At 42.3% G+C, this 27,993-nt stretch overlaps 1 long non-coding RNA gene and 1 pseudogene across 1 annotated transcript; both read right to left on the bottom strand.

Annotated features, from left to right (window-relative positions):
* Positions 1–1,005: 1,005 nt before the first annotated feature.
* Positions 1,006–7,176, bottom strand: 4930547E08Rik (RIKEN cDNA 4930547E08 gene). The gene is made up of 4 exons (NR_040514.1): positions 7,027–7,176; positions 2,728–2,813; positions 2,529–2,620; positions 1,006–1,218 (listed from the first exon to the last, which is right to left on the bottom strand). It is a non-coding gene; the product is annotated as an RIKEN cDNA 4930547E08 gene (long non-coding RNA).
* On the bottom strand, positions 15,049–16,221 carry Gm13880 (predicted gene 13880; annotated as a pseudogene).

Raw genomic sequence — 27,993 nt, forward strand, 5'->3', positions numbered from 1 at the left:
TTCTCAAAGTGTCTAGCTCAACTTAGCAGTCAGGTAAAAAGGCAAACACATAGCTGGGCAGTGGTAGCTCATGCCTTTAATCCCAGCACTTGGGAGGCAGAGGCAGGCAGATTTCTGGGTTTGAGGCCAGCCTGGTCTACAGAGTAAGTTCCAGGACAGCCAGGGCTGCACAGAGAAACCCTGTCTCGAAAAACCAAAAATAAAAAAGAAAGCCATAAAGGGGCCTGGCTTCGATATTTGCTGAGTGACATAGGGAATGTTAATTTCATCAAATGTGGTTTAAATCACTCTTACTGTCATGGCAGTGCAGGCCTTTAATCCCAGCACTGGGGAGGCAGGTGGATCTCTGAGTTTGAGGCCAGCCTGGTCTACCCAGAGAGTTCCAGGACAGCCAGGGCTATACAGAGAAACCCTGTCTCGAAAAACCAAAGGGGGGAAAAAAAAAAAGCAAACACAACTTAGACAAGAATTAAGGACATTTTGGTTAAAGATCAACTAAGGTAATATTGCCTCTTAGACAAAACTTGATCACGCACAACAGGCTTCAAATGCCTGGGATGGGGGGTAGGCCTCAGCTTTTCCTTCTGTGGCTTGAACCTCTGGTGCAGCAGAGTTGGGCCCTAGCTTACAAAGCCATTAGGGCTTTGCCTCAGAGAACAAAAGCAGGTTCTGAATCTACTGGAACGATTTCCCCCTTGTATGAACTAGGAAATATGTAAGGGAAGAGAATGGGTGTTTGGATCCTAAGCCTGTGACAAAATCATCAAGTCTGAGTAGCAAACTTTGGAAAATTCTGGGGTTGTTTTCCATCTAGAAGTCAGTACTGTTGGGTCCCTAGATCATCAAAGATCACTTCCTCTCACTGAGTGGACATTAACCTGGACTGGCTGGTCACATCTGACCAAAGCAAATCACACTGCAAATAATAAGGTCACTGGTGACAGAGGAATAGGTAGAATCTTGCGTTTTACTGGCAGTCACAGCAAGTGAAAAAGAATCCGCACAAATTTTCCAGTTTAGTTTATTAAGACAATCTGAAGCTCTGGAATCTGAAATTATCACACAAGGGAGACAAGTTGAAGGCTCAAAGTCATTTGATTGGAGCACTGAGAGGAATGTGACCTCATTTTCAACCCCAGGAGAGTGAAACAGGATATATTGGTCTAATCAGATCTGTATTTTCTAAAGTTCACTCTGGTTGCTTTGCAGAAAATAGATCTGAAAGAGGCAAATGTGGATGTAGAAAAATGAGAAGCCGCTGCTGTCGTAAAAGTGACCTTGGCTTCCACCAAGGACTTCCAGGAGACATGAAGAGATTCCAAAGGGGAGATAGACATAAATATATGTTATATACAGTACTTCTGTGATGGTTTGAATAGGAATGGCCCCCATAGATTCATGTGTTTGAATGCTTGACCTACAGGGAGTGGCACCATTAGGGAGTGTGGCCTTGTCAGAGGAAGTGTGTAACTGTGGAGGAGGGGTGGGTTTTGAGGTCTTAAATGCTCACCCAATGTGAAACAAACACAGTCTTCTCCTGGCTGCCTTCAGTTCAAGGTGTAGAAGAACTCTCAGCTCCTCCAGCACCATGTCTGCCTGCACCCTCCCATACTTCCCACCACGATGATAATGGACTAAATCGATGAAACTGTAATCCAGCCCCAATTAAATGTTTTTCTTTATAAGAGTCGGCTTGAAAAATAAATAAATAAATAAATAAATAAATCTTTAAAAGAGTTGGCTTGGTCATGGTGTCTCTTCACAGCAATAAAACCCATGCTAAGACAACTTCAGAGGTGGAATAAATTGAATGTGGTAATTGATTAAGGGAAGGAAGGAAGGAAAGAAGGAAGGAAGGAAGGAAGGAAGGAAGGAAGGAAGGAAGGAAGGAAGGAAAAGGGGTCATAGGTGACATGGTTTCTGATTTTTGTACCAGTAAATGCTAAAGCCCTCTCTGCAGAAGGACCAGATGGTGCAATAGGAGTTCGATTTTATACATGGAGTTCAATTTTATACATGTTAAGTTTGTAGAGGTTAAGAGATATTCATGTGAACTTGCTAAGCAGACATTTGAGTCAGTCCTGGAATTCAGAAGCAAGGTCCTGGTTAAACAGTCATTGTGGAGTTCACTCATAATTAGCTAGCAATTGAAGTTGGTGATGAGAATTAATGAGATCTATTGAAATATTAAAAAATAAAAGAAGCTAGGATACAACCAATATTTAAAAGTTATGTGAATGGGAAAGCCAGAACAAGGAAGGGAACATGCAAAGAAAAGAGAAAATAGTATGATATCCGAGAAATCAAAGGAAGAAACCATTTCAAACAATCAACTGAGTCAAAACAATTCTGAACAGTCAAGACAAACTAGAAATCTTGGATTTTAAGAACTGAACAACAGCATGAGAGCTGGAGATTGAGGAGGTACAATTTGGATGGTTTCCCCAAATGGTTTCCCCGATGCAAAGAATTGGGCATAGATGAATGGTAGATGCTGGGGACTCAGCCACAAGAGGAGAGACACTTACTGTGAGGGACTGAAGGAAGTCATCTGTAGCTTTTGTAGTGACAGTGGTTAGAAATGGGAAGGATTGCTGCAGGATGGATCATTTTCTTTTTCCTGTAAAGTAGAGGTGATAGTTATTTGCTGGAAATGACAGGGGGTGGGGGAATTAGAATGAAGCTTTGTGAGAAGGATAAAGCCTGAAAGGCTGGCCTAGAAGTTACCTGGGGAAGGCTGCTGGTCCACCATTCTATCTCCAGGGAACAGTTCAGAGACAAGAAGTGTTCCTTGCAATTGATTTGTTACAGAGCTGAGAATCAAAATCCACGGGTTTATAAGTATTTGATTAAGTTCTCCACCACTTAGCCACATTCGCAGCCTGAGAACAGCACTCTCTGAGAACAGAGAAAGACTCTGGGTATCTCTCTAGCCCAACACTTCACCTCCCAGCTGGACCCCAGCAGAATTCTCTTCACTGTGCCTAGGCCTCACCCAAGTGCCCTCATACTGTGTTTTCTACACAGCCCTCCTGTTCTCTCTCTCTCTCTCCCTCCCTCCCTCCCTCCCTCCCTCTCTTTCTTTCTTTCTTTCTTTCTTTCTTTCTTTTTTTTCTTTTTGAGACAGGGTTTCTCTGTGTAGCCCTGGCTGTCCTGGAACTCACTCTGTATACCAGGCTGGCCTTGAACTCAGAAATCCACCTGCTTCTGCCTCCCAAATGCTGGGATTAAAGGTGTGTGCCACCATGCCCGGCTGGTAACCTATTTTCTTTTCTTTTCTTTCTTTCTTTCTTTCTTTCTTTCTTTCTTTCTTTCTTTCTTTCTTTCTTTCTTTCTTTCTTTCTTTCTTTCTGTTTGTTTTTTCGAGACAGGGTTTCTCTGTATAGCCCTGGCTGTCCTGGAGCTCACTTTGTAGACCAGGCTGGCTTTGAATTCAGAAATCTGCCTGCCTGTGCCTCCAGAGTGCTGGGATTAAAGGCGTGTGCCACCGTGTTGAGAATGAAATGTCAGAGTGTGCATATGCAGGTCAGAAAGCAACTTTGAGCGGTTGGCTTTCCATCCACTTTGAGGTGGGTTCTAGGAATCAAACCCAGGATGTCAGACTTGATTAGCAAGAATATTTACCTGCTGAGCCATCTCACTGGTTCTTAGATAACCTACTCTTAAAAATCATCTCAGTTAATTTTTTTTGTAGAGTCATTAAACACCTACTATTCTTTAAAGAAAATAATTAGAGAAAATAAATCCTAAGTCATTTGTTCTTATACAAAAAAAATTATAGTTTTCTGTACTTTTGGTCTTATTCTAATTTTTTTAGTCAGAATAGATTAGAAATAATTCAAATAAAAGTAATTATGACTACCACCCTTTGACCACCTACTGTACTCTGAGAACTTCATGGTGTTCTCTTTAATGTGTATAATAATAGCACAGTCTTTTTCCATCTTACCAATAATAAAGAACGGAGGCTGGGAAGGTGGCTCAGTCTGTAGAGCACCTGCCACACAAGTGTGAAGACCTGAGTTCGGTCCCTCGCACCCATGTAAATGCCGAGCATATTGGCACATGTCACAGCCCAGGCACTGAGAGAGACAGAAGCTGCCTGTCTGACAAGCAGTCTAGTCAAATCAGTGAATTCTGGATTCAGTGAGAAATCCTGTCTAAAAAGGGGGAGGACCAAAGAATGCAACAGAGGTCCCAACATGACCGCTGGCCCCTAAACTCATGCATACTTTTACACACACACACACACACACACACACACACACACACACACACACACACACACACCGAGACAGGGAGCGTTTCAATGAGTTATTTAGAGTTATAACATAGATCAGAGTAACTGAGACTGTGTCTCATGTTGGACGTACATTTGCAGTTATATAACTATATAATTATATATGTGTGTGTGTTTGAAAGTTTGGCTTATATGGAGTAGCATTATTAGGAGTCTTTGTTGGAGGAAGTATGTCACTGGGGGTGGGCTTTGAGGTCTGCTTAAGCCAGGTCCAGAGTGTGTCTCTGTCTCCTCCTGCTGACTGTGGATACAAATACAAAACTCTCAGCTCCTCTTCAGCATTCTGTCTGTCTGCACGACACCTTGCTTCCCACCATGTCGATAATGGACTAAACCTCTGAACTGAAAACCAGCCCCAATTAAATGTTTTCCTTCATAAGAGTTGCCATGGTCATGGTGTCTCTTCATAGCAATGGAATATACATATATTAGTATGTCTATATTTGTATGTATGTAATAAAACATTTGTGAATTTTAAACACTCTTTACTTATATTTCCTTCCTCTGAGAAGGCTCTGACCTTTAGCAACCTAGTACAACCTAACTGTAAGAACGTTTACTTCCATTCCACTCTCAACATCATGGTCTGCCCAGTGCTAGATTTGAACTCAACTTAAAGTCAGTCTTGAAAGACCTTGTTAATTGCCCCTTGCCTCCTTGGTTTCTTTCCCCATTTCTCCCTCCCCTCTTCTCTTTTTTAAAAATTAAGCTTCCCCTACCTCATCAGAATAAAAAACTAAAGTTCAAAGCTTTCTCTTGGCATCAGACCTACTTGGCTTCTCCAGCTTTGCAGCAGAAAAGTCAAACCCAAAGGCCCATGCTCATGTTTCCTGACACCTGTTTCTGACCATTGCCTGTTCACTCTGCAGCAATCTGAATTCTGGGAGCATGCTTCCTGCTCCACATGGTGTTTCTGGTACTGTGTCTTTAAGCACTGAACTCCAGTTCTACACTCCAGCTGGGGTTGAAGGTCAGTACCCAGGGTTGCCCTGAATTCTCTGTCATAGTTCCTGTGTGTGTGTGTGTGTGTGTGTGTGAGAGAGAGAGAGAGAGAGAGAGAGAGAGAGAATATGCATATATATATATATATATATATATATATATATATATATATATATATATATATATACACATTGATACACATCCCCTAATGAACATGTGGAGATTGTAGGATTTCTTTATAATTTCTCTATTACCTCTTCAGGAATCAAACTCAAGTTGCCAGGCTTGGTACCTTTGTCTGATGAACAATCTTACTGGCCTAGACTTCAATATTTTAAAGATTTATTCTCTCTCTCTCTCTCTCTCTCTCTCTCTCTCTCTCTCTCTGTCTCTCTCTCTCTCTGTGTGTGTGTCTGTGTCTCTGTGTGTGTGTGTGTCTGTGTGTGCCAATGATGACCAGAAGAGGACATCAGAGCTAGAGTTAGAGTTGGTTACAAGATGCCAGACTTGGGCACTGGGAACTGAAATCTCATTCTCTGCAAGAGTAAAAAGTACAAAGAGTAAAAAGTACAAAGTACTTTTAACTAACGACGAGCCATCTCTTGAGGCTCCCCAGTTTTTGAAACCTGCATTCAAGGAGGTTGATATGCAGCCTCGCACAGATCTAGAACCTTCACTTTCCTTTTCCTTTGCAGCACGCAGAAACAAGCCCATGTTTTGGGGATGGATGGGGAGTTTGTTTGTTTGTTTTGTTGTTGTTGTTGTTGTTTGGTTTTTAGTCTCTGACCATGGGCATTTTGTGCTATCAACATCTAACATGACAGGATTTTATTAACTTCCAAAACTTGAGGGTTTTATCTTTCCCAGACTATAAGTCTAGAAATATACCAAGGCAACCATAGGGCAAGTTTAACAACCAGCTCTCAGGAGGAAAGGGTTATGTGAGTGTGAGGTTGTAAACACATATTAGCTCTTCTTCCTGCTCCCTGTTGAACTGCCGAGGGTCCAGAGAGATTCTTTTTTTTGTTTGTTTGTTTGGTTTGTTTTTGTTTGTTTTTGAGACAGGGTTTCACTGTATAGCCCTGGCTGTCCTGGAACTCACATTTGTAGACCAGGCTGGCCTCGAACTGAGAAATCCGCCTGCCTCTGCCTCTCAAGTGCTGGGATTAAAGGCATGGGCCACCACCGCAGGGCCAGAGTGCTATTGGGTCCTTTGCTTGTTTGGTTGGTTTGTTGGTTGGCTGACTTTGGCTTTTTGAGACAGAGTTTCTCTGTGTAACTTTGGTTGTCCCAGAACTCATTTTATAGACAAAGCTGGCCTCAAAATCACAGAGATCTACCTGCCTTTGACTCCTAAGTGCTAAGTGCTGGGATCAAAGGCATGCACCACCACTGCCCAGGTCTGATACTGGGTCTTTGATATTTGTATTTTCACAGAACCCTAAGACCTTTGTGATTCTCTGAGTCCCTCTCCTCTGGCAGCGTGTGATCCTTTGAATTAATTTGATAATCTTTTTGTCTGGGTGTTTACGTGAATCCTTCACTATATCCTCTATCAGAGTTCAAAATGTTTACCTGATTTTCAGTGAACCATTTTTGGCAAATTAATTGAATCCCAGAGAGAATACTAGGGATCCCAATTTGTAGATGAAGTATAGGAGTGTAGGTCATTTTTAAGCTCTACCTGCCTTTAGCTCCGGGAAGTGACCGCACAACCAGCCCAGTACCAGCTTCCCTTGAATCCGCAGATAAAACACACACACAGTACTTCCTTTTCAACTTGCCTTCTTGGCACAATTACTAAACTCCCCAGACCAACAGCCTGTAGGAGTGGTCTGTGTAGCCACTCCACTTTGAGATCTCACGTGGTTGCCCGATTCTCTTCTTTCCAAAGCTTGTTGAACTTTGTTCTCCTCCCTTATGACTGGTCTGTCTTCTGGGACCGGAAATCCCACCTCTCTTTTCCGCCCAGCAATTGGCCCATGGATTTCCTTACTGACAGATCAAGAACCAATTGGAACTTGGGAGGCAGAGGCAGGAGGATTTCTGAGGCCAGCCTGGTTTACAAAGTGAGTTCCAGGACAGCCAGAGCTATACAGAGAAACCCTGTCTCGAAACAAACAAGCAAACAAACAAACAACAACAAAAATGAACCAATTGGAGACCAGGCCCTTAGCATCGGCCCCGCCCCCTACACAACAAGTTGGTGTTTGTGTTACAGAGTATGTGGATTGACAAGATGATGAGTCTTGGGTGCTTTGGTTCTGGGCTTCTTTTCTTTTTAAGGGCTTTCTGAGGACATATTGGCAGACATCATTTTTTTTTTCCTTCAAGGCATGGTTTTTCTGTGATCCTGGATGTCTTAGAACTCTGTAGACCAGGATGGACCAGGCGGGTTTTGAACGCAGAGATCATCTCGTCTATCTCTGCCTCCTGGGTGCTGGAATTAAAGGCAAGCACCACCACACCCAGGTAAGGACATCATCCCTTTTAGAGGGAATGAAATGTTTTTGGATTCTACTAGCTCTTCTGGGCCCTAACTGCTGAGGCACAGTAACACCTGTCACTCAGAGAATATATTTCTCCTTTTATCCCCAATAAACCAATTAAGAACACTGAGGTTGGCATCTGTAACACATTCCTGAATAGATTTGCACTTCCTCTCTCCAGTTCTGGTTAGTCTCTAACAAGAACTCCTCTTACTCAACAGCAGGTACACTATGATGTGGACCAAGATGCCTTGCTTCATGGGAAAGTTTTTTGTTGTCCCTACCACAGATTCCAACTACACAACCCTTCCACTCTTCACCAGAGTACCGGCAGCTACTTCTGTGACCATGCACTTCTCAGAAAGTATGAAATCTGTGTTCACCATCCACTTCATTGGGTCTCTGACAGCCAGTGGCAGGGAAGGAGATACGCAGCTCCGTCTTGACTCAGGTGAGGGCCTAGGTGGCGCCACAAAAAAAAAAAAAAAAAAAAAAAAAAAAAAAAAAGCCATCAGGTCTTCCTTAATGACTAATGAGCCATTCTCCAACAGGGAATATTTACTTTTTGGTTTTCGTGTTTTTGTTTTTTTATGTGTGTAACTGCCTGTGTTCTGTGTGCTTGCCTGGTGCCTGTAGCATCCAGAGGAAGATCCTCTGGACCTGGAATTACAGTAGGTGGTGGGAACTAGTATATGGATTTTGGGAATCAAACCTAGATCCTCTGGAAGAGCAGCAAACTCTCTTAACTGCAGAGCCACCTCTACATTTTATGGTACTGAGGCAGTCCTGGTACTGGGGCTCTAAGCCTGCCAGACAAGTTCTCAACTAGTGAACCATGACCTCTAGCCCTTTTGATTTTGAAAGGAAAAAAAAAAAAAAAAAAAAAGAGGGCTCTCTAAATTATTCAGATTGACCTTGAAACTTAAGATCATTTTGCCTCAGCCCTATAAGTAGCTGGGATTACAGGGCTGTGCCACCAGGCCTGACAAGTTTTGAGTGTTTATTAACTTGGTTTTAAATGTAGTTTATTGATAAGCACCCATACTTAATGCATTGATTTCTATGTAGTTTTAAATATACCTTATTGATAATACATAATGACTGTTTCCACAACCATCAGATAGCCTGAAAATTTATCAGTCAACTAGTAAGCTGGTGTACACCATACCAACTGCCTTCTCCAACATACCACTGGACACAAATCAAATATTTATTCAAAATAAACCCCAAAGAAGTGTATTTAAAACTAGTTCTTTGACCTGGGGCTATAGTTCAATGATAGCATGCTTTCCCAGTTCAACTCCCGAGTACCACTGAAACAAGAAAACAATTCTTTGGTAAATATGTAATTTATTAAAGATAAAAAGAAAATTTGCATAATGAGAGTGATGTTTCTGCCTATTTTTACATAATGATTAAATTTTAAATTAATGTTTGATGCCTCAGGGAGTAGATTTTCTTCAATGCTTTTGAGAACTGATCCATATTGTGTGTGTGTGTGTGTGTGTGTGTGTGTGTATGTATGTATGTTTTTTAAAGATTTGCTTATTTATTTAATGTATGTGAGTACAGTATTGCTCTCTTCAGACACACCAGAAGAGGTGTGTAATCACATCCTATTACAGATGGTTGTGAGCCACCATGTGGTTGCTGGATGTCCTGGAACTAACTGTGTAGACCAGGCTGGCCTCAAACTCAGAGATCTGCCTGTTTCTGCCTCCCGAGTGCTAGGATTAAAGGCTGTCACTATTTTATAGGTGTCAGTTCTGAGGCCACCAGTCTACATAAATCCATACTAGAGAGTGGCAGGGGGCTGGTGAGATGGCTCAGTGGGTAAGAGCACTCGACTGCTCTTCTGAAGGTCCGGAGTTCAAATCCCAGTGCCCACATGATGGCTCACAACCATCTGTACCGAGATCTGACTCCCTCTTCTGGTGTGTCTGAAGACAGCTATAGTATACTTACATATAATAAATAAATAAATCTTAAAAGAGAGAGAGAGAGAGAGAGAGAGAGAGAGAGAGAGGGAGGCAGGAATGCATTTATGACACTCAAGCCAGCAACTCACACAGTCTTTAAAATAAACAGCTCTAGCAGTACAACCCACAGGTATACCAATTTGATACTGAGGAATGCTGTTAGGAAAATATTAGAAACTTTTGTTTGGGGGCTGGAGATGGCTCATCAGTTTAAAGTGCATGCTCCTGCAGAACCCAGGTTCAGTTCTCAGTACTCATGTTGTGGTTCACAGCCATCATAACTTCAGTTTCAGAGAACCCAAGGTTTTCATCTGATATCCACAGGCACAAAGCACACACATAGTACATAGATGTATTATGCAAGAAAAAATTCATATATACAAAGTAAAATGGGTAAATTTAATTTTAAAAATTAAACCTTTGATTTCTATAATAAAACCAATTTGTTACTATAAGAGAACCTGTGTGCACCATAAAAATATTACAATTCACAACATACAGCAGTTTCAAGTCTGAGCCGAGTGTGTCAGGCAGCCATCGTGGTGCTGGAGTGCTGGATGGCCTGTCGTGTGTTCAGAACCAAGGCTGAAGCGAAGCTGTGTTGCCGGTGAATGAGGCCACAAACCACCTCAAGCTCATTTGGTGTTTGATTCTCTGAACATTCTTGTTTATTATTGTAGGGCGTGCACATGTGCCGTGCACACACGTGGAGGTCATTGGGTGATTTATGGAGCCTTTTTTTTTCCTCAAGTGGGTCCTGGGGATCAAACTCAAGCTGTCAGGTTTGCCCGTGCCTTTGACCACTGAGCCGTCATAGTCCCCTCCCCGTGGCATGGCTGCGAGTCTACTTTTGGTCATTGTGCATTCGGAAACGTTTTCCTTGTGTCAGCACCACATAATCCTGACATTCAGTTTATCTATGTGGAACTGAGACTTTAAAAAGCTGGGACCAGAGCCAGTGAGGTGGCTCAGTGGCTAATGCGGCCCTGCCTCAAGCCTGGTGACCTGAGTGAGTTTGCCCCTGGGACTAACATGGTAGAATGAGAGACCCAAATCCCACAAGTTGCCCTCTGACCTCCATGACTATGCTATGGCACACATGTGCCTATACATACCTGAACATACACATGCATAGGATATAATTTTAAACATTCAAAAAAAGAAAACTACATTGGGCATACTGGAACACACTTTAACTTAGGCACCCAAGAGGCGGGGCGGGGGTGGGGGTGGGAGGCAGAGAAAGGCAAAGATCTCTGTGAGTACAGCATGATCCATTTAGCCGAGACTACATAGTGAGACCTTACCTTTAAATAAAGAAGAAAGGAAGGGAGGGAGGGAGGAAGGAAGGAAGGAAAAAAGGAAGGACAAAAGAAAAGAAATAAAAGCTGGGACCTAGAAAATACTCTTACACTATACAACTCTTAAGAGTTAGCATACTGAGAGTCTTACAAGCTAGCTTATTTTATCTGAGATAGGTAATTTATTTTAGATTGGTAATTTTAAACTCAAAGATGTCAGGTTTTTTTTGAGGTATTAGACACCAAGAAGCAGACTTACTACAATAATCCATTTGATTTATAACACTTATAAGAACTGTTCAAGTGCATAAAATGATTTTGCAAGCATGAATTGTCTATCCTGTAAATTATCTGAAGTGCTTGAGAGGAACAGGGAATTGTTAAGCCAAGCAGATTTATAATATCAGAATCGATTTAATTACTTCAGATAGTCCCTGACTTAAAATAATTTGACTTCAGGCTTCCAGTTTCATGGTGATGATGCTGAAAGGTGGTATGCATTCAGCACAAACCCAGGTTCCAATGTTAAGTTTTGGTTGTTTCCTGGACTAACAGCATATGCTAAGATATTCTTCTAGGATTCCTGCTCATAGGCTATTGTAAGGGTTCAGAACTTATCAAAATAGGGTCAGCTAAGCTATGGTGCTCAGTAGTTAGGTATATTAAATACATTTCAGGGCCGAAAGTATGGCAGTGCATGCATATGTAATTCCAGCCTCTGGGAGGCAGAGGCAGGTGGGTCCTTGTGAGTTCTAGGCGAGCCTAGTCTATAGAGAGTGTTGCAGGCTAGCCAGGGATGCACAGTGGGGGTCTATCTATCTATCTATCTATCTATCTATCTGATATACATATATATATAATTTTTGTTAAATTTTTGCTAAACTTAAAAATGTAGTAATTAAAAAGCATTTATTCTATGTGTGTGTGTGTGAGTATATGCACGTGTACCACAGGCATGCAGGAGCCTGTAGAGGTCAGAAGAGTATGTCAGATCCCTTGAGATCCCTTGAAACTGGAGTTACAGATAGTTGTGAGCTGCCACGTGGGTGCCAGCAACTGGACTCTTGCCCTCTGCAAGAACAGCAACTCAGTTCTTTGGTTTGTTTGTTTGTTTGTTGGTTGGTTGGTTGGTTTTTCGAGACAGGGTTTCTCTGTGTAGCCTCAGCTGTCCTGGAACTCACTCTGTAGACCAGGCTAGCCTCGAACTCGGAAATCCACCTGCCTCTGCCTCCCAAGTGCTGGGATTAAAGGAGTGCGCCACCACTGCCCGGCTAGCAACTCAGTTCTTAATCACTGAGCCATCACTATTCATTTTTTAAAACTTTGTGTGTGTGTGTGTGTGTGTGTGTGTGTGTGTGTATGTGTGTGATGTAGGTGCCTATGTTATAGTATATATTTAGTATTAATTGGGAGTTTCTTCCCTGACTTGTTTGGATCATTTAGTTCCCAGTTAAAAGACTCAAAACCTTTATATTTATGATAAGCTTTTAAATCACTAGAGCTGGGCAGATACCCTCTAAGGTATTCATATCACTTCCTTATCAATAACCCGGAGTTGTAACTTGCCATGTTCAATCTGGGCTTCTCTTACTCCATTTGACCAACCCTCACGGTCATGTTTTCATGACTTGCCTATCCCATGGCATTCTCTCTTCTCTCCCCCTTCTTTCTCTTCCTTCTTGTGGTCCTGCCTCAGACCCCAAGCCTGGAAACCAAAACCCTGCCTACTTCTCTTCTATCCATTATAAGCTGTAGGCATCTTTATTCAACAGATAGTTTCAAATTAAGAACCAAGGTTACATAATATCACTTGGTGCCCGTGAGGATTTTCTCCTGACTGGGTGCAACCAGACATTGGGGGCCAACATTTAGCATTACAAAACATAGCAACAGACCTCAACATGCCTGTGTGAGTTTATGTGTACCATGTGTGTGCATCTATCTGTTCAAGGAGGTGAAAAGAGGGTGGCAGATAGCCTGGAACTTCAGTAACAGCTGAAATTTCAGGTGGTTTGTGAGCCGCCTGATGTAGGTGCTGAGAACCAAGTTGGAGTCCTCTCCAAGAGCCCTCTCTTAACTGCTTAGCCATCGCTTCAGTCTTTCTTTGTTAAACTTTAAGTAAGGAAATGTGAAAGATCATTGCTGAGTTTACAACTAAAGCAAGATGTATATATTACATTTAAATACATATTTGCTAATTTTCACTTAGTTGTGTGTGTTTTTTTTTAATTTACAAGTGATCTGTTTTATTTTCTTGGTCAACAAAATCAGGACTTAGAAATGGATATTAAAGAGTAGGATAAGTTGGGTGTTGTGGCACAGAGGCAGAGGTAGAGAGTCCATGAGTTTAAGGTAACATAGCAAGGCCATGTCTCAAAAAACCTAGCAAACAAAAGAATGTGTGAAAATTTTAAGAGTAAGATATGCAGGTGTGTGTGTGCTTGTGCCTGTGTGTGTGTGTGTGTGTGTATGACACACACATGTATTCTGCATGTGAGGATGTGGTGATTAAGGTTTTTTTTTTTTTCCACACAAAAACTATCATTCATTTCCATTTCTGGAGTTATCCTTAAAACTCATGCAATTTTACTACAATAGTATTCTATTTATTTGTATTTAAGGCCAAAATTTACTTAGGGGTGTGTGTGTGTGTTGTGTATCAAGAGTGTGCAGGTATAATGTTATTGTGCAGTGTGTAAAGATTATCCATGTATTATTCACATGCTGATTTCTGTGCCCCACATCTGGTTGCAATCCTTATTCTGAGACTCTCCTATCTCAATGTTGAATAAACATTGCTTCCCAGTTATTCTCTGATTGGTCAATAAAGAAACTGATCAGCCAATGACTAAGCAGGGGAGAGTGGGGCTGGACTTCTTCCCATATAGGGGTTGGCGTCAGGGAAGTGGGGAAGCAGAGAGGAAGTGGGATTTGCCACGGGGCCAGGAGACACCAGGAGAAAACACCTGGAGCCCAGAGAGCCAGATCAGTACTAAAATGCAAGTACCACTGGGATTTTGACTAGGAGGTAGCCAGATTAGTTTAGAGGATTAAAATAAAGTAATATTACTCAGTTGTTGTATCCTTAAAGCTTGTTAAATAAATATAAAAATCCAGTCTCATTTATTTGGGAGCGAGCTGGGTAAAGAGGAAAACTGCAACACTTATTTAAAAGTCACTAACAAGTGTGGCTGTCTGCCAGTCGGCCTGTCTGTCTGTCTGTGATTCTTTTCAGAAGAACTGAAAGGCAATGCCTGTATCCTTGTTTGGAGTAAACATTTCCATGTTGAACCAGTAGTGAATACGGACTCTTTCCTAAGTTAACAGTGACTGCAGGAAGGGAAGAAAGAAGCTGTGAAGTCAGGACGCCCAGGAACTCCCAGGCAACTAGCCTGCAGTGATGGGGGAGAGGGGCTGGAGGGCTGGGGAGATGGAGGAGCCAGCAGACCCCATAGAGGGTGGGACTCCGAGGTCCTGAGAACTTTGAAAGAAAAAAAAGGACCTTTACATATGACTATTCAGAGAGATGACCTGTGTTATATTTCAAAAAAGAATTTTTGTTGTTTGTTTGTTTTTTCAAGACAGGGTTTCTCTGTGTAGACCTGGCTGCTAGGAACTCACTGTATTAGACCAGGCTTGTCCTGGAACTCACAGAGATCTGCCTGCCTCTGCTTCCTGACTGCTGTGATTAAAGGCATACACCACTATGCCTGACTCTGTATTATATTTCAAATAGATAAAGTAGACTTTCTTATCTTTTTAAGATAGCTTTTTTTAATCATTAAAATTCTTTTTTTTTTTTGTTAAGATTTATTTATTTATTATATGTAAGTACACTGTAGCTGTCTTCAGACACTCCAGAAGAGGGAGTCAGATCTCCTTACGGATGGTTGTGAGCCACCATGTGGTTGCTGGGATTTGAACTCTGGACCTTCGGAAGAGCAGTCGGGTGCTCTTACCCACTGAGCCATCTCACCAGCCCCCTCATTAAAATTCTTATCTTTTATTATTTATTCATGTATATGTTTTTTCTTGTTTTTAGACAGTAATGCATGTATTTATATATACACAATGTATAAATGAAATCCTTACATAAGCATATGAATTCTCTCGACAGAAATAAATTATAAGCAATACAATAAAAATTAAGCTTAATTTAACATAGTGGTTTGCTTTTTTAAATAACTAAAACAGATTTATAGTTCAACAAATTTTGGTCATTTGAACACAAACTATTCTGATTGGTGCATTTTTTTAATACAGCAATTCAACACACCCTGAGTTTCACTTCCTAGTTGATGGTTAAATGCTAATCACCTATGGAAATAAAGATGTTTAAAATGAAGAGCCTTGCATCTTGGTGTCTAGTTCTCTGAAATCACTGAATAGGTCAGTCAGTTTCTGTCACGGTCAAAGGACCTGTGTCTACTTTGATTTGGTCTATGTGACTCTGGTGAGATAACAATTTGCTCCAACGCAGATAACCAACGATGAGGTGAAATCAGGATGTGCAATGCTCTGCCCAGGAGTCGACAGCTCGCTCTATAGCTTCTGTATCATCACCTGAAATTTGCAGGCAGGCATTGAAGAGACTTCAGCTGTTACAATACTTTTTATTCCCAAGTTTGACAAGCGCCCTCTGATTAAGCCACATGTAAGTGCTAGATACTTGGACGCATGTTCTAAATACTGTTTTCCTGCAGACAGCTGAATGAGTAGTCGAAATTTGTTGTCCTGAAGTACATATATGCCCTGATGATTTGTCCTTAGATTGTCGATCTGTTTCTTGAATACTGTAGTCCAAAAATCTTTACAGATGAACTTCATGATGTCTAATTCAACCTTGAACCTTTCAGTGTCTTTCGTAAACCTTTCTATCAATCCTTGTCCCACTCGGAACCCCGTGTTCTCCAGCTTAGTAATACACCTTCCATTTTCCACTTCCCCCTGTTCAGCGGACTTGTAAACTCCGGACACCATCTCGTTATGGAGAAGCAAAAACAACGCCTCGTCCGCCATTTCCTGCCGATCCCTCCAGCGCCGAGTCGGCTCTGATCAGTGCGGGACTCGAGATTCCCGTTACCCCGTGCCCACCAGCGGCCTACCCCGGTCCTGAGGCCGCGGAAGGCCGCTGTGGACCGCACCCCTACCCGGGGCCGCCGCCACTGGACCCTAGAGACCCTGTGACAGCCCCACACCCTGCCAAGACTTGTTTTTTCTTTTTTGAGACAGGGTTTCAAATAACCAGGCTGGCTCAAATTCACCCTTTCACAATGTAATAGAGGCTGGACTTGAACTCGAATTTCTTTCTTTCTTTCTTTCTTTCTTTCTTTCTTTCTTTCTTTCTTTCTTTCTTTCTTTCTTTCTTTCTTTCTTTCTTGTCTTTTCTTTCTTTTCTTTCTTTCTTTCTTAAATATATATATATATATATATAGAGAGAGAGAGAGAGAGAGAGAGAGAGAGAGAGAGTGAGTCAGCACAGGACACTCCAAGACCACGTTCCCTGCACAAAGATTTATTTGCCCCTGAGAGACAAAGACAGGCGATAGGAGACAAGGGAAAGTAGAAGAGGTGTGTGTGGGGGGGGATTGAGAGGGGGAGTGATATGTCCTAGGGTTTTATTGTTGTGAAGAGACACCATGACCTTGGCAACTCTATAAAGGAAAACATTTAATTGGGGCTGGCTTAAAATTACAGAGGTTTAGTCTGTTATTATTTTATCAGGAAACATGATAGCATGCAGGCAGACATGATGCTAGAGAGGGAGCCTATAGTTCTACATCTTGATCTACAGGCAGCAGAAAGGGTCTGTATGTCCCACTGGCCATAGCTTGAGCATAGGAGACCTCAAAGCCCATCCCCCACGGTGACACACTTCCTAATATTGCCACTCCCTGGGGCCAAGCATTCAAACACAGGAGTCTATAGGGGCCATTCCTGTATTTGCCCTGGAGGAACAAAGAACTGCCTCTGGATAGACGGGAGATAGATGAGGCTCATAGGCAGATGGAAGTTTATTAAGGGAAAAGGGAAACCCTGTGTTAGGATGAGGTGTTTAATTTTGATTGGACACGTTAATTAGGGCAGCCAAAAGGGCTCTTGATTGCTGGACTTCATTGCTTTGAAAGCTGGACCTTGGTGGTCAGCCTCAGGAGAGGGAAGTGGCAAAATAAGAAAATAGACCTCCATGGCTCTCTTTAGGAATGTAATCTAGCCGGGCAGTGGTGGTGCACGCCTTTAATCCCAGCACTTGGGAGGCAGAGGCAGGTGGATTTCTGAGTTTGAGGCCAGCCTGGTCTACAGAGTGAGTTCCAGGACAGCCAGGGTTACACAGAGAAACCCTGTCTTGAAAAAACAAAACAAAACAAAAAGGAATGTAATCTAACAGTTTTTAGCAAGAGGGACTGCACTAAAAGGCAAAATCGGTTGTGGTCATGCTTGGGCCTACTAGAGCCCCTCAGTTTCTATATAATATTGCAGAGTTTTTGTTCTGTAAAGATCAAAATTTCAAATGAAATTATATGTCAAATATTACTGTAATTAACAAAACTCCCAGGATTGTGGTACAAAATTTAAGCCTGTCTGAGTCATATATCAAAACTGTATCTCATAAACTTAGAAACAAAACTAAAACAACACACACACTTAGCTGTACAAATTTCCTTCATATTTAAAAAAAATGTTTAATGTTTAACTCTCAAAATGATTAAAGATTCACAGCAAGTTGTGAAAAAGTACAGCGAGGTTTTAGGCAACCTTTACTTAATTTATCTCATAATAACATCTTTTATTTATTTATTTATTTTGGTTTTTCGAGACAGGGTTTCTCTGTATAGCCCTGGCTGTCCTGGAACTCACTTTGTAGACCAGGCTGGCCTTGAACTCAGAAATCTGCCTGCCTCTGCCTCCCAAGTGCTGGGATTAAAGGTGTGCGCCACCACTGCCCGGCTCGGGTCAAATAACATCTTATGTGACTGTTTTTGCACTGCACTACTATGTGTGTCTGTGTTTATTATGTAATTTCCCCCAGTTCTCAAAATTATTTTTCAATCTTTTGTCCTGAATTGGTTCTCTGTACTTCTATATGCTATCCAATTGTAACTCTCTCTGTGTATTCTCAAGGGTGATATTTGAAATATTCTCAGGGTGATATTTGAAATATTTAAACATATCAACAAATTAGTTGTGCCTTGGGAACATCCAATCAGAAGAGACTGACCCCAAGAACTGAAACAGAATTCTGGACATTCACGAGTGTGGGAAATGTAAGCAAGTCTACTGACTTTTCTTTTTTGTAATTTTTTAAAGATTCATTTATTTACATAACTTATATATATGAATAGTCTGTGTGCATAATCAGATCCCATTATAGATGGTTGTGAGCCATTGTGTAATTGCTGGGAGTTGACCTCAGTGCTCTTAAACACTGAGCCATCATCTCTCCAGCCCATCTGCTATCTTTTCTATCAAAGAGTTAAACAAGACAAAATGACACTTAAAAAAAAATGGGCAGAGTGTGGTGGCACACTCCTTTAATCCCAGCACTCGGGAGGCAGAGGCAGGAGGATTTCTGAGTTCAAGGCCAGCCTGGTCTACAGAGTGAGTGTCAGGACAGCCAGGGCTATACAGAGAAACCCTGTCTCAAAAAAACAAACAACAAAAAAAAAGGTTAAAAAAAGGGCAATTGGCAGAAATTTAAATTCCTCCAGGATTAACTCTTCTTGACATCAAAACAAATGCTTGTTGGTACTCTGCATAAAATTACATTCTTGGGCTGAAGAGATGGCTCAGCAGTTTAGAGCGCTGACTGCTCTTCCAGAGGTCCTGAGTTCAATTCCCAGCAACCATATGGTGGCTCCAAGCCATCTGTGATGATCTGTAATGGGATCTGATGCCCTCTTCTGGTGTGTCTGAAGACAGTGACAGTGTACTCATATGCATAAAGTAAATAAATAAATCTTTTTTAAAAATTACATTCTTCTCACCAACTGGGCTGCTTTAAAGTAGCCAATCCCTTGAGAATGGGAGGCATAAGCGACATAAGCCCCTCTTACATTAGGAGTTAAGTCTTGTGGGACCTGTGCTGGGCTTACTTGCTTGCTTGATCTGATAAGACCTTCTACAGAAGTTAAATTTTTTGCCTTGCTGGAACAGTTTGGACTGTGTAGTCATTTTCTTAAGGCCCCAGACTCATTTCTAACTAATTTCTGAACCATAGAGATGTCTGGGGAAAGGAAGAGAGGGAGGTGGCTGCTGGCCAATGGCAAAAGTCATTAACCATTTGGGCCACCATGTGGCTGGGTAAGAGCAGTACATGAATAACCGCCCACATCGCCTGTCACATGCCCTGGATTCCCGGGGACGGGACGGTCGCTTTTCAGTCCTTGGAGACTTCCTTGCTTTGACTATTGTATCAGGTCTTGAAAAGCAAAGGTGCACGTTTCACTTAGAGACTTGCAGTGGCTACTATTGTCTGACTCAAGGGACAGTAAATAGTCCATGAAAGGTGACCCAGGCCTGAAGTCCTAGCATTTGGGAGGTTGATACCAGAAGATCATGAGTTTGAGGCTAACACAGGCTACACAAAGAGACCCTGCTTACAAAAATAAGTCACATGTGGTTAGCACAGGAATGAAAAATAAGTTCTTCACTCCTCCATTGCTGGTGGGATTGTAAGCTGGTACAACCACTCTGGAAATCAGTCTGGCAGTTTCTCAGAAAATTGGACATAGTACTACCTGAGAACCTAGCTATGTCACTCCTGGGCATATACCCAGAAGGTTCTCCAAAATATGACAAGGACACATGCTCCACTATGTTTATAGCAGCCATTTTTATAATAGCCAGAAGCTGGAAGCAACCCAGATGTCCCTCAACAGAGGAATGGATACAGAAAATATGATACATTTTCACAATGGAGTACTATTCAGCCATTAAAAACAGTGACTTCATGAAATTCGCAGGCAAATGGATGGAACTTGAGAATATCATCCTGAGTGAGGTGACTCAGTCACAAAGGAACAAACACAGTATGTACTCACTGATAAGTGGATATTAGCCCCAAAGTTCGGAATACCCAAGATTCAACTCACAGACCATATGAAGTCTAAGAAGAAGACCAAAGTGTGGATGCTTCAGTGCTTCTTAGAAGGGAGAACAACATACTCACAGGAGGAAATATGGAGACAAAGTGTGGGGCAGAGACTGAAGGAAAGGCCATCCAGAGACTGCTCCACCTGGGGTCCCATCCCATATACAGACTCCAAACACGGACACTATTGTGGATGCTGGGAAGTGCTTGCTGATAGAAGCCTGATATAGCTGTCTCTGGAGAGGGTCTGGCTGTCTCCTGAGAGGCTTTTCCAGAGTTTGACATACAAAGGCAGAAGCTCGCAGCCAACCAATGAACTGAGCTCTGGGGTCCCCAATGGAGGAGTTGGAGAAGTGACTGAAGTAGCTGAGGGGGTTTGCAGTCCCATGGAGGGAGCAACAGTGTCAACAGTGCCAGACCCCCCCTCCCCCAGAGCTCCTGGGGACTGGACCACCCACCAAAGAATACACATGGAGAGACCCATGGCTCTGGCCACATATGTGGCACAGGATGGCCTTGTTGGACATCAGTGGGAGGAGAGACCCTCAGGTCAGAGGGTGTTCAATGCCCCAGTGTAGGGGAATGCCAGGGTGGGGGGATGAGACTGAGGGGGTGGGGGAGCAATCTCATAGAGGCAGGGGGAGGGGGGATGTGGTAGGGGTTTATGAAGGGGAGACTTGGAAAGGGAAAAACATTTGAAATGTAAATAAATAAAATATCCAAAAAAAAAAGAAAGAAAATTAAGTTCTATCCTTGAGCTAGCAGTGCAATTCTAGCAGACAACCACTCCTAACTCAGAATCCTCTTCTGTTAAAAAAAAAAATTATTATGTTCTTCTGGTTCCTTTTACATACATGTATTTTACATATACACATATGCGTTGAATGTAACATATAATTTTGTTTTACATATATATTTTAAACATATGCCTGCATGTATGTATGTGCACCATATGTGCCATATGTGTATCTGGTGTCAAGGATACCAGAGAGAACATCGGATTTCTCACGCCTGGAGTTACAACAGTTGTGAGCTTCCTGATATGTGTGCTGGGAACTGAACCCACAGTGTTATGCATATAAGGCCAACTGAGCCATGTCCCAAGTTCCATGTTGTGTTTTAATGCCCTTTTGATGTCTAAATAAACCTCGAGTTTTAATTCCTGTTTCCTTTTTTCTCTGTGTAGCCCTGGCTGTCCTGGAACCAGAGACCAGGCTGGCCTGAAACTCAGAGATCTGCCTGCCTCTGCTTCCCAAGTGCTGGAATTAAAGGCACGCACCACCACCACCTAGCCAGACTTCATTATTTTTACAACTAGGCAATGCTCATTCCTCTTGCCTAGATTCTTTCCTTCCTAAAATGTCTTGAAGAGTTTCTCCTTACGCATCACAGATTACCTCCAGCTTTATTTTTGGTGAAGCTCTTTAGGCAGAGTTGTTCGTGTGCCATTTTGTTTTCTCCAACAGACAAGAAGTTCTTTGAAGGACAGTGTCCCATTTACCTTTATACAGAGTGCGATGCTATCAGTGAACATCTGTTCAGTGAGTCCATGTGTTTGTAGATGACTCAAGAGCTAGAGAATGTTTCAAGGCCGTTGTTTATGACAAGCAGTTACTGCACTGCTCAGCAATTCCTTTCCAGCCAAATGGTGGAAGTTATATTCTCAGAGAATTAATTCAGTGCTTGCAATAACAGGACACCTTACTCTGACAGATTAAAATCAGAATACAGTCTAAGGTTTCTATTTCTGGCCCAACAAGCCAAAATTCTATTCTAGTCTTAAGGACTCACTTGGGTTATTCTCTGGGGAGACTTTATCAGGAATCAGGTACCCTTAGTTAGACAAGGAGGGTCCAGGTGAATTGACTTTCTTTTGGAGGCTCACTTCTGTTGTAATGCTTACCTCACAGAGGATGGATAAATGAGATGTTACAGAGGAAATTTGCTGGGTGCCTGATGCCAAGGGAACACTTGGGTATTAGGTGTGGATGGCGTTGCTTTATGTTATATTTAGTCACATTGCTAAGATCTGGATCTGCACTCCAGTCTCCATAATAGTATATTTACATTATATCTTTATGTGACTACTCCATTTTAGGATTTGGGGCATTGTTCTTTTAACAAACTTAATTGTTTGATCTTACCAATGAAGACTTGGGAGCCAGATGCTGGGATGAAAGCCTGCTTGCTCAGGGAGTCAGAGAAAGGACCCAGCTGACCTTCCTCCTCAACTGATATCCCAGAAGGAACACCCCTCTCACGGCTCTCAAAAAAACAAACAAACAAACAAAAAAAAACTTTCAAATTGAATGCCCCTCCCCTTTACTTCCTGTGGATCTCTCTATCCATCCTCCTGACTCCCTCTTTACTCTCTATGGATTTTTCTTAATAATCCTATATTCACTTCCTGTCAACTAATTTCTTGCTCTGCTTCGACCTATGGTTGACTTGATTTAATCCTATTTACTATATTCAAGTAGAAAGTGCTTGGATTAAAGCGTGTGGTAAGGCTGAGCCACATCACAACTAAAAACACTTTTTCCCCCCCAGTAAATAACACAATCTCAGGGTTCACAGTGTGGTCAAATATCCTGCAGCAAGGTATACCTAGTCCATGTCACACAATATCTCAAACCTACCTTTATTCCTACCTTGTCTAAGTCACTATCTTTCTTAGATCAGCCTGAGCCTTCAAGTCCCCTTTCGTCCCCATTTCTATCTCATTTTCTTTGCCCACTGCTGACCATAATCTCGTGTATCCTGTGACAGTTTAACGCAACACATGTGGAAGGCTGGTTATCTTCTTCTTCCTCAGAGCAGAGCTTGCTGAGAAATGTTTATTTATTTATTAATTAATTAGTTAATTGATTTTGTTTTGTGTGTATGAGCATCTTTACCAAGGAGGTCAGAAGGGAGTGTCAGATGCCCTGAACTGGAGCTACAGTTGTGAGCTACCATATAGACGCTGGGAACTGAACGGAGTTCCCTCTGCAAGAGCAACAAGTGCTTTTTAACTGTTGAGCCATCTCCCTAGCCCCTTGTTAGGGAATTCCTAATCAGAAAGAAATGGTGCTGGAGCCTCATATAATTGATACAAAGCAAAGGTGTTGCTAATCACTGTTTGTTTTTTTTCTGGTTCTGCTGCTTAGAGAGGAGGAACTGTTGGTGAGAACTAACAGGCTTTACAGTCTTTGGATCTCTCTTTGGCTTCCTCCACTGATAACTAATGTTGATAGGGGAACCTTTAGTCCTGAATGTGGCCTCTAAAGAGTTCAAGGCCTCGCCCACACCTGCCAGTGTGAGGCCAAATCTTTTAAGTTCAGACTCCTTGGGCTGGAGAGATGGCTCAGCAGTAAAGAGCACTGACTGCTCTTCCAGAGGTACCGAGTTCAATTCCCAGCAATCACATGGTGGCTCACAACCATCTGTAACGGTCTCTGATGCCCTCTTCTGGTGTGTTTGAAGACATGACAGTGTACCCATATACTTAAATAAAAATCTTAAACATCAACAACAAAAAAGACATATAATATCAAAATACAACGAATTCTAACTAATCAGTAGTCATTTTGTAGGGGTTACAGACAGCCTTAAAGATAATCCAAAAGGGGCTGGAGTTAAGAGCAGTTGTCACCAGTTAAGGGCACTTGTCTCTCTTAAAGAGGTCCTGGCTTGAGTTCCCAGCATCCACATCAGATAGGTCACAGTTACCTGCCATTCCAGCTCCAAGAAATTGAGCCCCCAATCTGCCTTCTGTGAGCTCCCATAAGTATGCAGCAATGACATTTATAGAGACACATAAATAAAAATAAATCTTAAAGAAAAAAGGACTATCCAAGATAAAAATGATTAAAATAATAAATTTTATGTTATGCAAATTGTGTGGCAATCTTAAAAGTAAGATCTGACAGGAGAAAAAAAATGTTCAACTTAATATGTGTGTGCCTCTGAGTGTCTGATGCAGGCCCGGGGAAAGGTCAAAGGCTTTCGGGACCTGACTCTGCCTTCAGAAGACTTTTCCTCCAGCTTTGTACAGGCATCCCACCTGCTCCCAAAGTGGCCCAGTGGCTTTCATTCTCAGGCTCTTGAGAGAGGGGAGAGAGAGAGGGAGGAATAAAGGGGAGGGGAGAGGGACTGAGAGAGAATGAGAGGGAGGTAGAGGAGGGAGAGAAGAAGAGAGAAAGAAGGACAGAGAGGGAGGGAGAGAAGGAAGGCATAAGAGAGAGTTTCGTTCTTAATGCAGTACTTACTCTGTACAAGATACTGTGCTGAGTAAATTCTGTGTATCATCTGATTTTCATTTATTAGCTATTTCATCCTTATTTTATGGGTGAACATGCTGAGGGTTAGGAGAGTAAAAAACAAAACAAAACAAACAAACAAACAAAACTTGTGTGCATACAGCTAGTGTAGTGCCAGGGAAATGTTAGTGATCCTCCCCAAAACAGACAGGAGTCAGTCTCATTCATCTCACAGCAGGGTCTTTATTCTATTTGAGCTAGCTCAGGCTCCCCTCAATGCACCACCATCACGTAGGATGCCTATCAGGGCAAGACTTTATAGTAAGCAGCAAGCAGGGAGTAAATGTACAAGCGTCTAATTGGAAAGCTCCTGTGGCCTTTAACATATTGGCTGGTGCTGGGAGTCATATCATAAACATAATTTCTGCTTTCCTCTGCATTGGTGGTTGTTAGGCAGGGGGTGGGCTTGTAACCTGGGTGTGCAAATTTGTTGGGGGAATAACCTGGAGATGCTGGTCTTGTTAAGGGTGTAACCTGGAGACACTGGTCTTGTTGGGGATTAGCCTAGAGACTGGAGGAGCTAGGCTCAGGTTTTGTTGGGGGTCGGGGGCAACTTGGAAACTCATGCTAGGTACCAGCCTGTTAGAAGCCCAAGACCTGACTTCTGAAAGTTGTCCTCTTACCTTCTTACCTACACACGGGCAAAATAGCTTGCGTGCCCCCATCCCAAGCAAAATAAATAGATAAATTAATAAATGTGACTTAAAAAAAAAGACTTCTTTATTATTATATCTAAGTACATTTTAGCTATCTTCAGACACCCAGAAGAGGGCATCAGATCTCATTATGGATGGTTGTGAGCCACCATGTGGTTGCTGGGATTTGAACTCAGGACCTTCGGAAGAACAGTCAGTGCTCTTAACCTCTGAGCCATCTCTCCAGCCCAATAACTGTGATTTTTAAGAGACATTTAAACACTGAAGGATGTTACTGGCTTACTTACCCATGAGTAAGTGAAATCTGGCTTGATGTGTGCTTCAGTCCGATGGCTTAAATGATTTCAGGGAAGAACCTGTTTCTCTTCATATTTTTTCCTTTTGCCTCAGCTACACTGGCTTTGCTTTATTGTTAATTTGTCTCTGGTGTTAGAGAGCAAATCTTATGCCTGTTAGAGGCATAAGGGTGCTGCTAAGCATGCTGGTAAGCTCTTTCCATCTGAAGCCTTTTGTGCTGGTTTTATTGCTTACTGAGTGTGTTCCTGGCAGCTCCAGATGTCACACCCTGTAAACAAATGGGGCTACTTTCCAAAGCACACCTCTTATCTTTATGACCACTGTTTAACTGAAGAGAATGTCTTGTGATACTCCTACTGGTGGAAAGGAAACTTCCTCTGCCCAGACAACTCCAAATCTCTTCACACATAGATATTTTAGATTGGACTGCAGGCCCATTTTGGAAAGACCATGGTTCAAGTGGAGTGAACTATTCTAGAATTACAGTGGGGCCCACCCAACCGAAGTCAAAAGGCTAAACTGAGAGAGAGATGCTTCCCCAAGACAAAACTTGCATCTACTAGTAAAGTAATGGCCACTGCGTGGGCTAAGCAGTTAAGAGTATTTGTTCTTGCAGAGGACCTGTGTTCAGTGGCCAGCACCCACACGATGGCTTACAAGTTCCATAACTGTTGTGTAGTACATTAATCCACTTTAATCTCCCAAGCAGTTGTGGTGCGTGTTCCTTGCTACCTGCCCCAATGCTCCAGATTCTCGAATTAAAGACGCACAGTCTTATATTTAATATGCCTTAATCAGCTCAATGGCTGGACCACTCCCAAACTTCCACATTGCTAATGCCTGCCCTCTGATACTCCTGGCTTATTAATAAAATCTCTATTCCAACACTGCTGCCCTAGACTCAGTGGGGGTGGGGTGGGGTTGGGGCCACCGGTGGTTCCCCAGCTCTTACATGGCTGTATGCTTTCCCTTCTGCAGGTCTCAAGCTTGGATCTTCTTCCTCTCCCAGTAACGATGATTCCTTCTTCCTTGGTCCCCTTGCCTTCAGATCCTAAAGTCCTGTCTCTCCCTGCTCAGCCATTGGCAGTGGACAACCTTATTTCCCAACGAGAACTAGCTGGGGGCAGGGATCCTCAGCATCTCACATGAGGGATTCTCGTGCAATTCCCTAATAACATAATGCAAGCAATTAAACCAAATCTACAACATATAACTCCAGTCCTGGGACTTCCAGTCCTCTGCTGACCTCCATGGGCACCAATCTACATGTGGTGCAGAGATGCAAGCAAAACACTCATGTTCATGCAGAAACCACCTGCTCCCACCAAGAGTTCTTACCCACCAACCAAAATAAATCTGTTTCATATTTTCTCCTCACCATCTATATTACAGCAGGTATGCTGGCCTCATTTTCCATTGCTGTTCATGCAATGACAGGAAGATGAGACATGGACAATCACTAATCTTAAGGTTTAAGTTTTCAACTACTCCACAATGAAGGGATATCCTTAGAAAAGAAGAAAAGTCGACTTTAGAATGTAAAAGAAACTTTAAAGAATGATTTATAATTATGTGTATGGTGGTTTGAGAAAGAGTGCCTCCCCATAGGCTCATAGACATGAATACCTGTTCATTAGGGAATGATACTCCTTGGGGGATACTTGGGGGAGTATCAGGAGGTGTGGCCTTATGGGAGTACCTTGTTGGAGGAAGTATCTCACTTTAGGTGGGCTTTGAAGTTTCAAAAGGCCAAGCCAGGCCCAGTGGCTGACTCTGCCTGTCAGTCCATATGTAGAACTCTCAGCTCCTTCTCCAGCACCATGTCTGCCTGTGTATCACCATGCTCCCTGTCATGATGATAATGGACTAAACCTTTGAAGCTGTAAAATGGCCCTAATTAAGTGCTTTCTTTTATAAGAGTGTGTTTTCACTGCACATTGCATAAGACAGTGTGTGTTTGTGTGTGCTCACACGAGTGTGAGTGTGTCAGATACCTCAGAACTAGAGCTCCAGGTGTTTGAGTCACCCACATGGTTGCTGGGGGTTGAACTCTTGTCCTCTGCAAGAGCAGTATGCTCTTTTAACTACTGAGTATCTCTCCAGCCCAATTTTAGATGCTGGACAGGAAAGTCCCAGTGACATAAGGCCTTCATCTTGTTGTACATCAGCTTGGTTTTCTGAAAAATGAAAATATTTTGACTTTTTTTCTTACTGAGTGTTTTCATGCTATTACATAAACAGAGGCAGCCTTCTGCTAATGCTTTCAAATATATGGATGTTTCTAGACTAAGAGAGCTTTGTTTTGGTTGCTCTGACACACAGTTCCCATGCCTTCTCTTCTGAGGTGCTTGCTTCCTCCGAGTTTCCCTCTCCAGAGAAGATGACTAAAAGAACAATTAGAAATTTGCATCAAGAGAATCATACTATGATTCTGTATTGAGTCCCTAAAATCCATTTAAAATTAAAGCATAAAAGAATCTCCAAAAGCATTCCACTGATGTAGGATGTGTGTGGGTGGAGTCGGAGGAGAGAGGTGGTGCCTGGGAAGGCGGTGGGAGGATTGTGTTAACTTTGTGTTCCGGCTTCTTTCACTTAGGGTAATTGAGATTCATCTGTGATGTCACAGGTAATAATACT

Source organism: Mus musculus, chromosome 2, assembly GCF_000001635.26.
Source record: "Mus musculus strain C57BL/6J chromosome 2, GRCm38.p6 C57BL/6J".
In the NCBI taxonomy this organism is placed as follows: domain Eukaryota; kingdom Metazoa; phylum Chordata; class Mammalia; order Rodentia; family Muridae; genus Mus; species Mus musculus.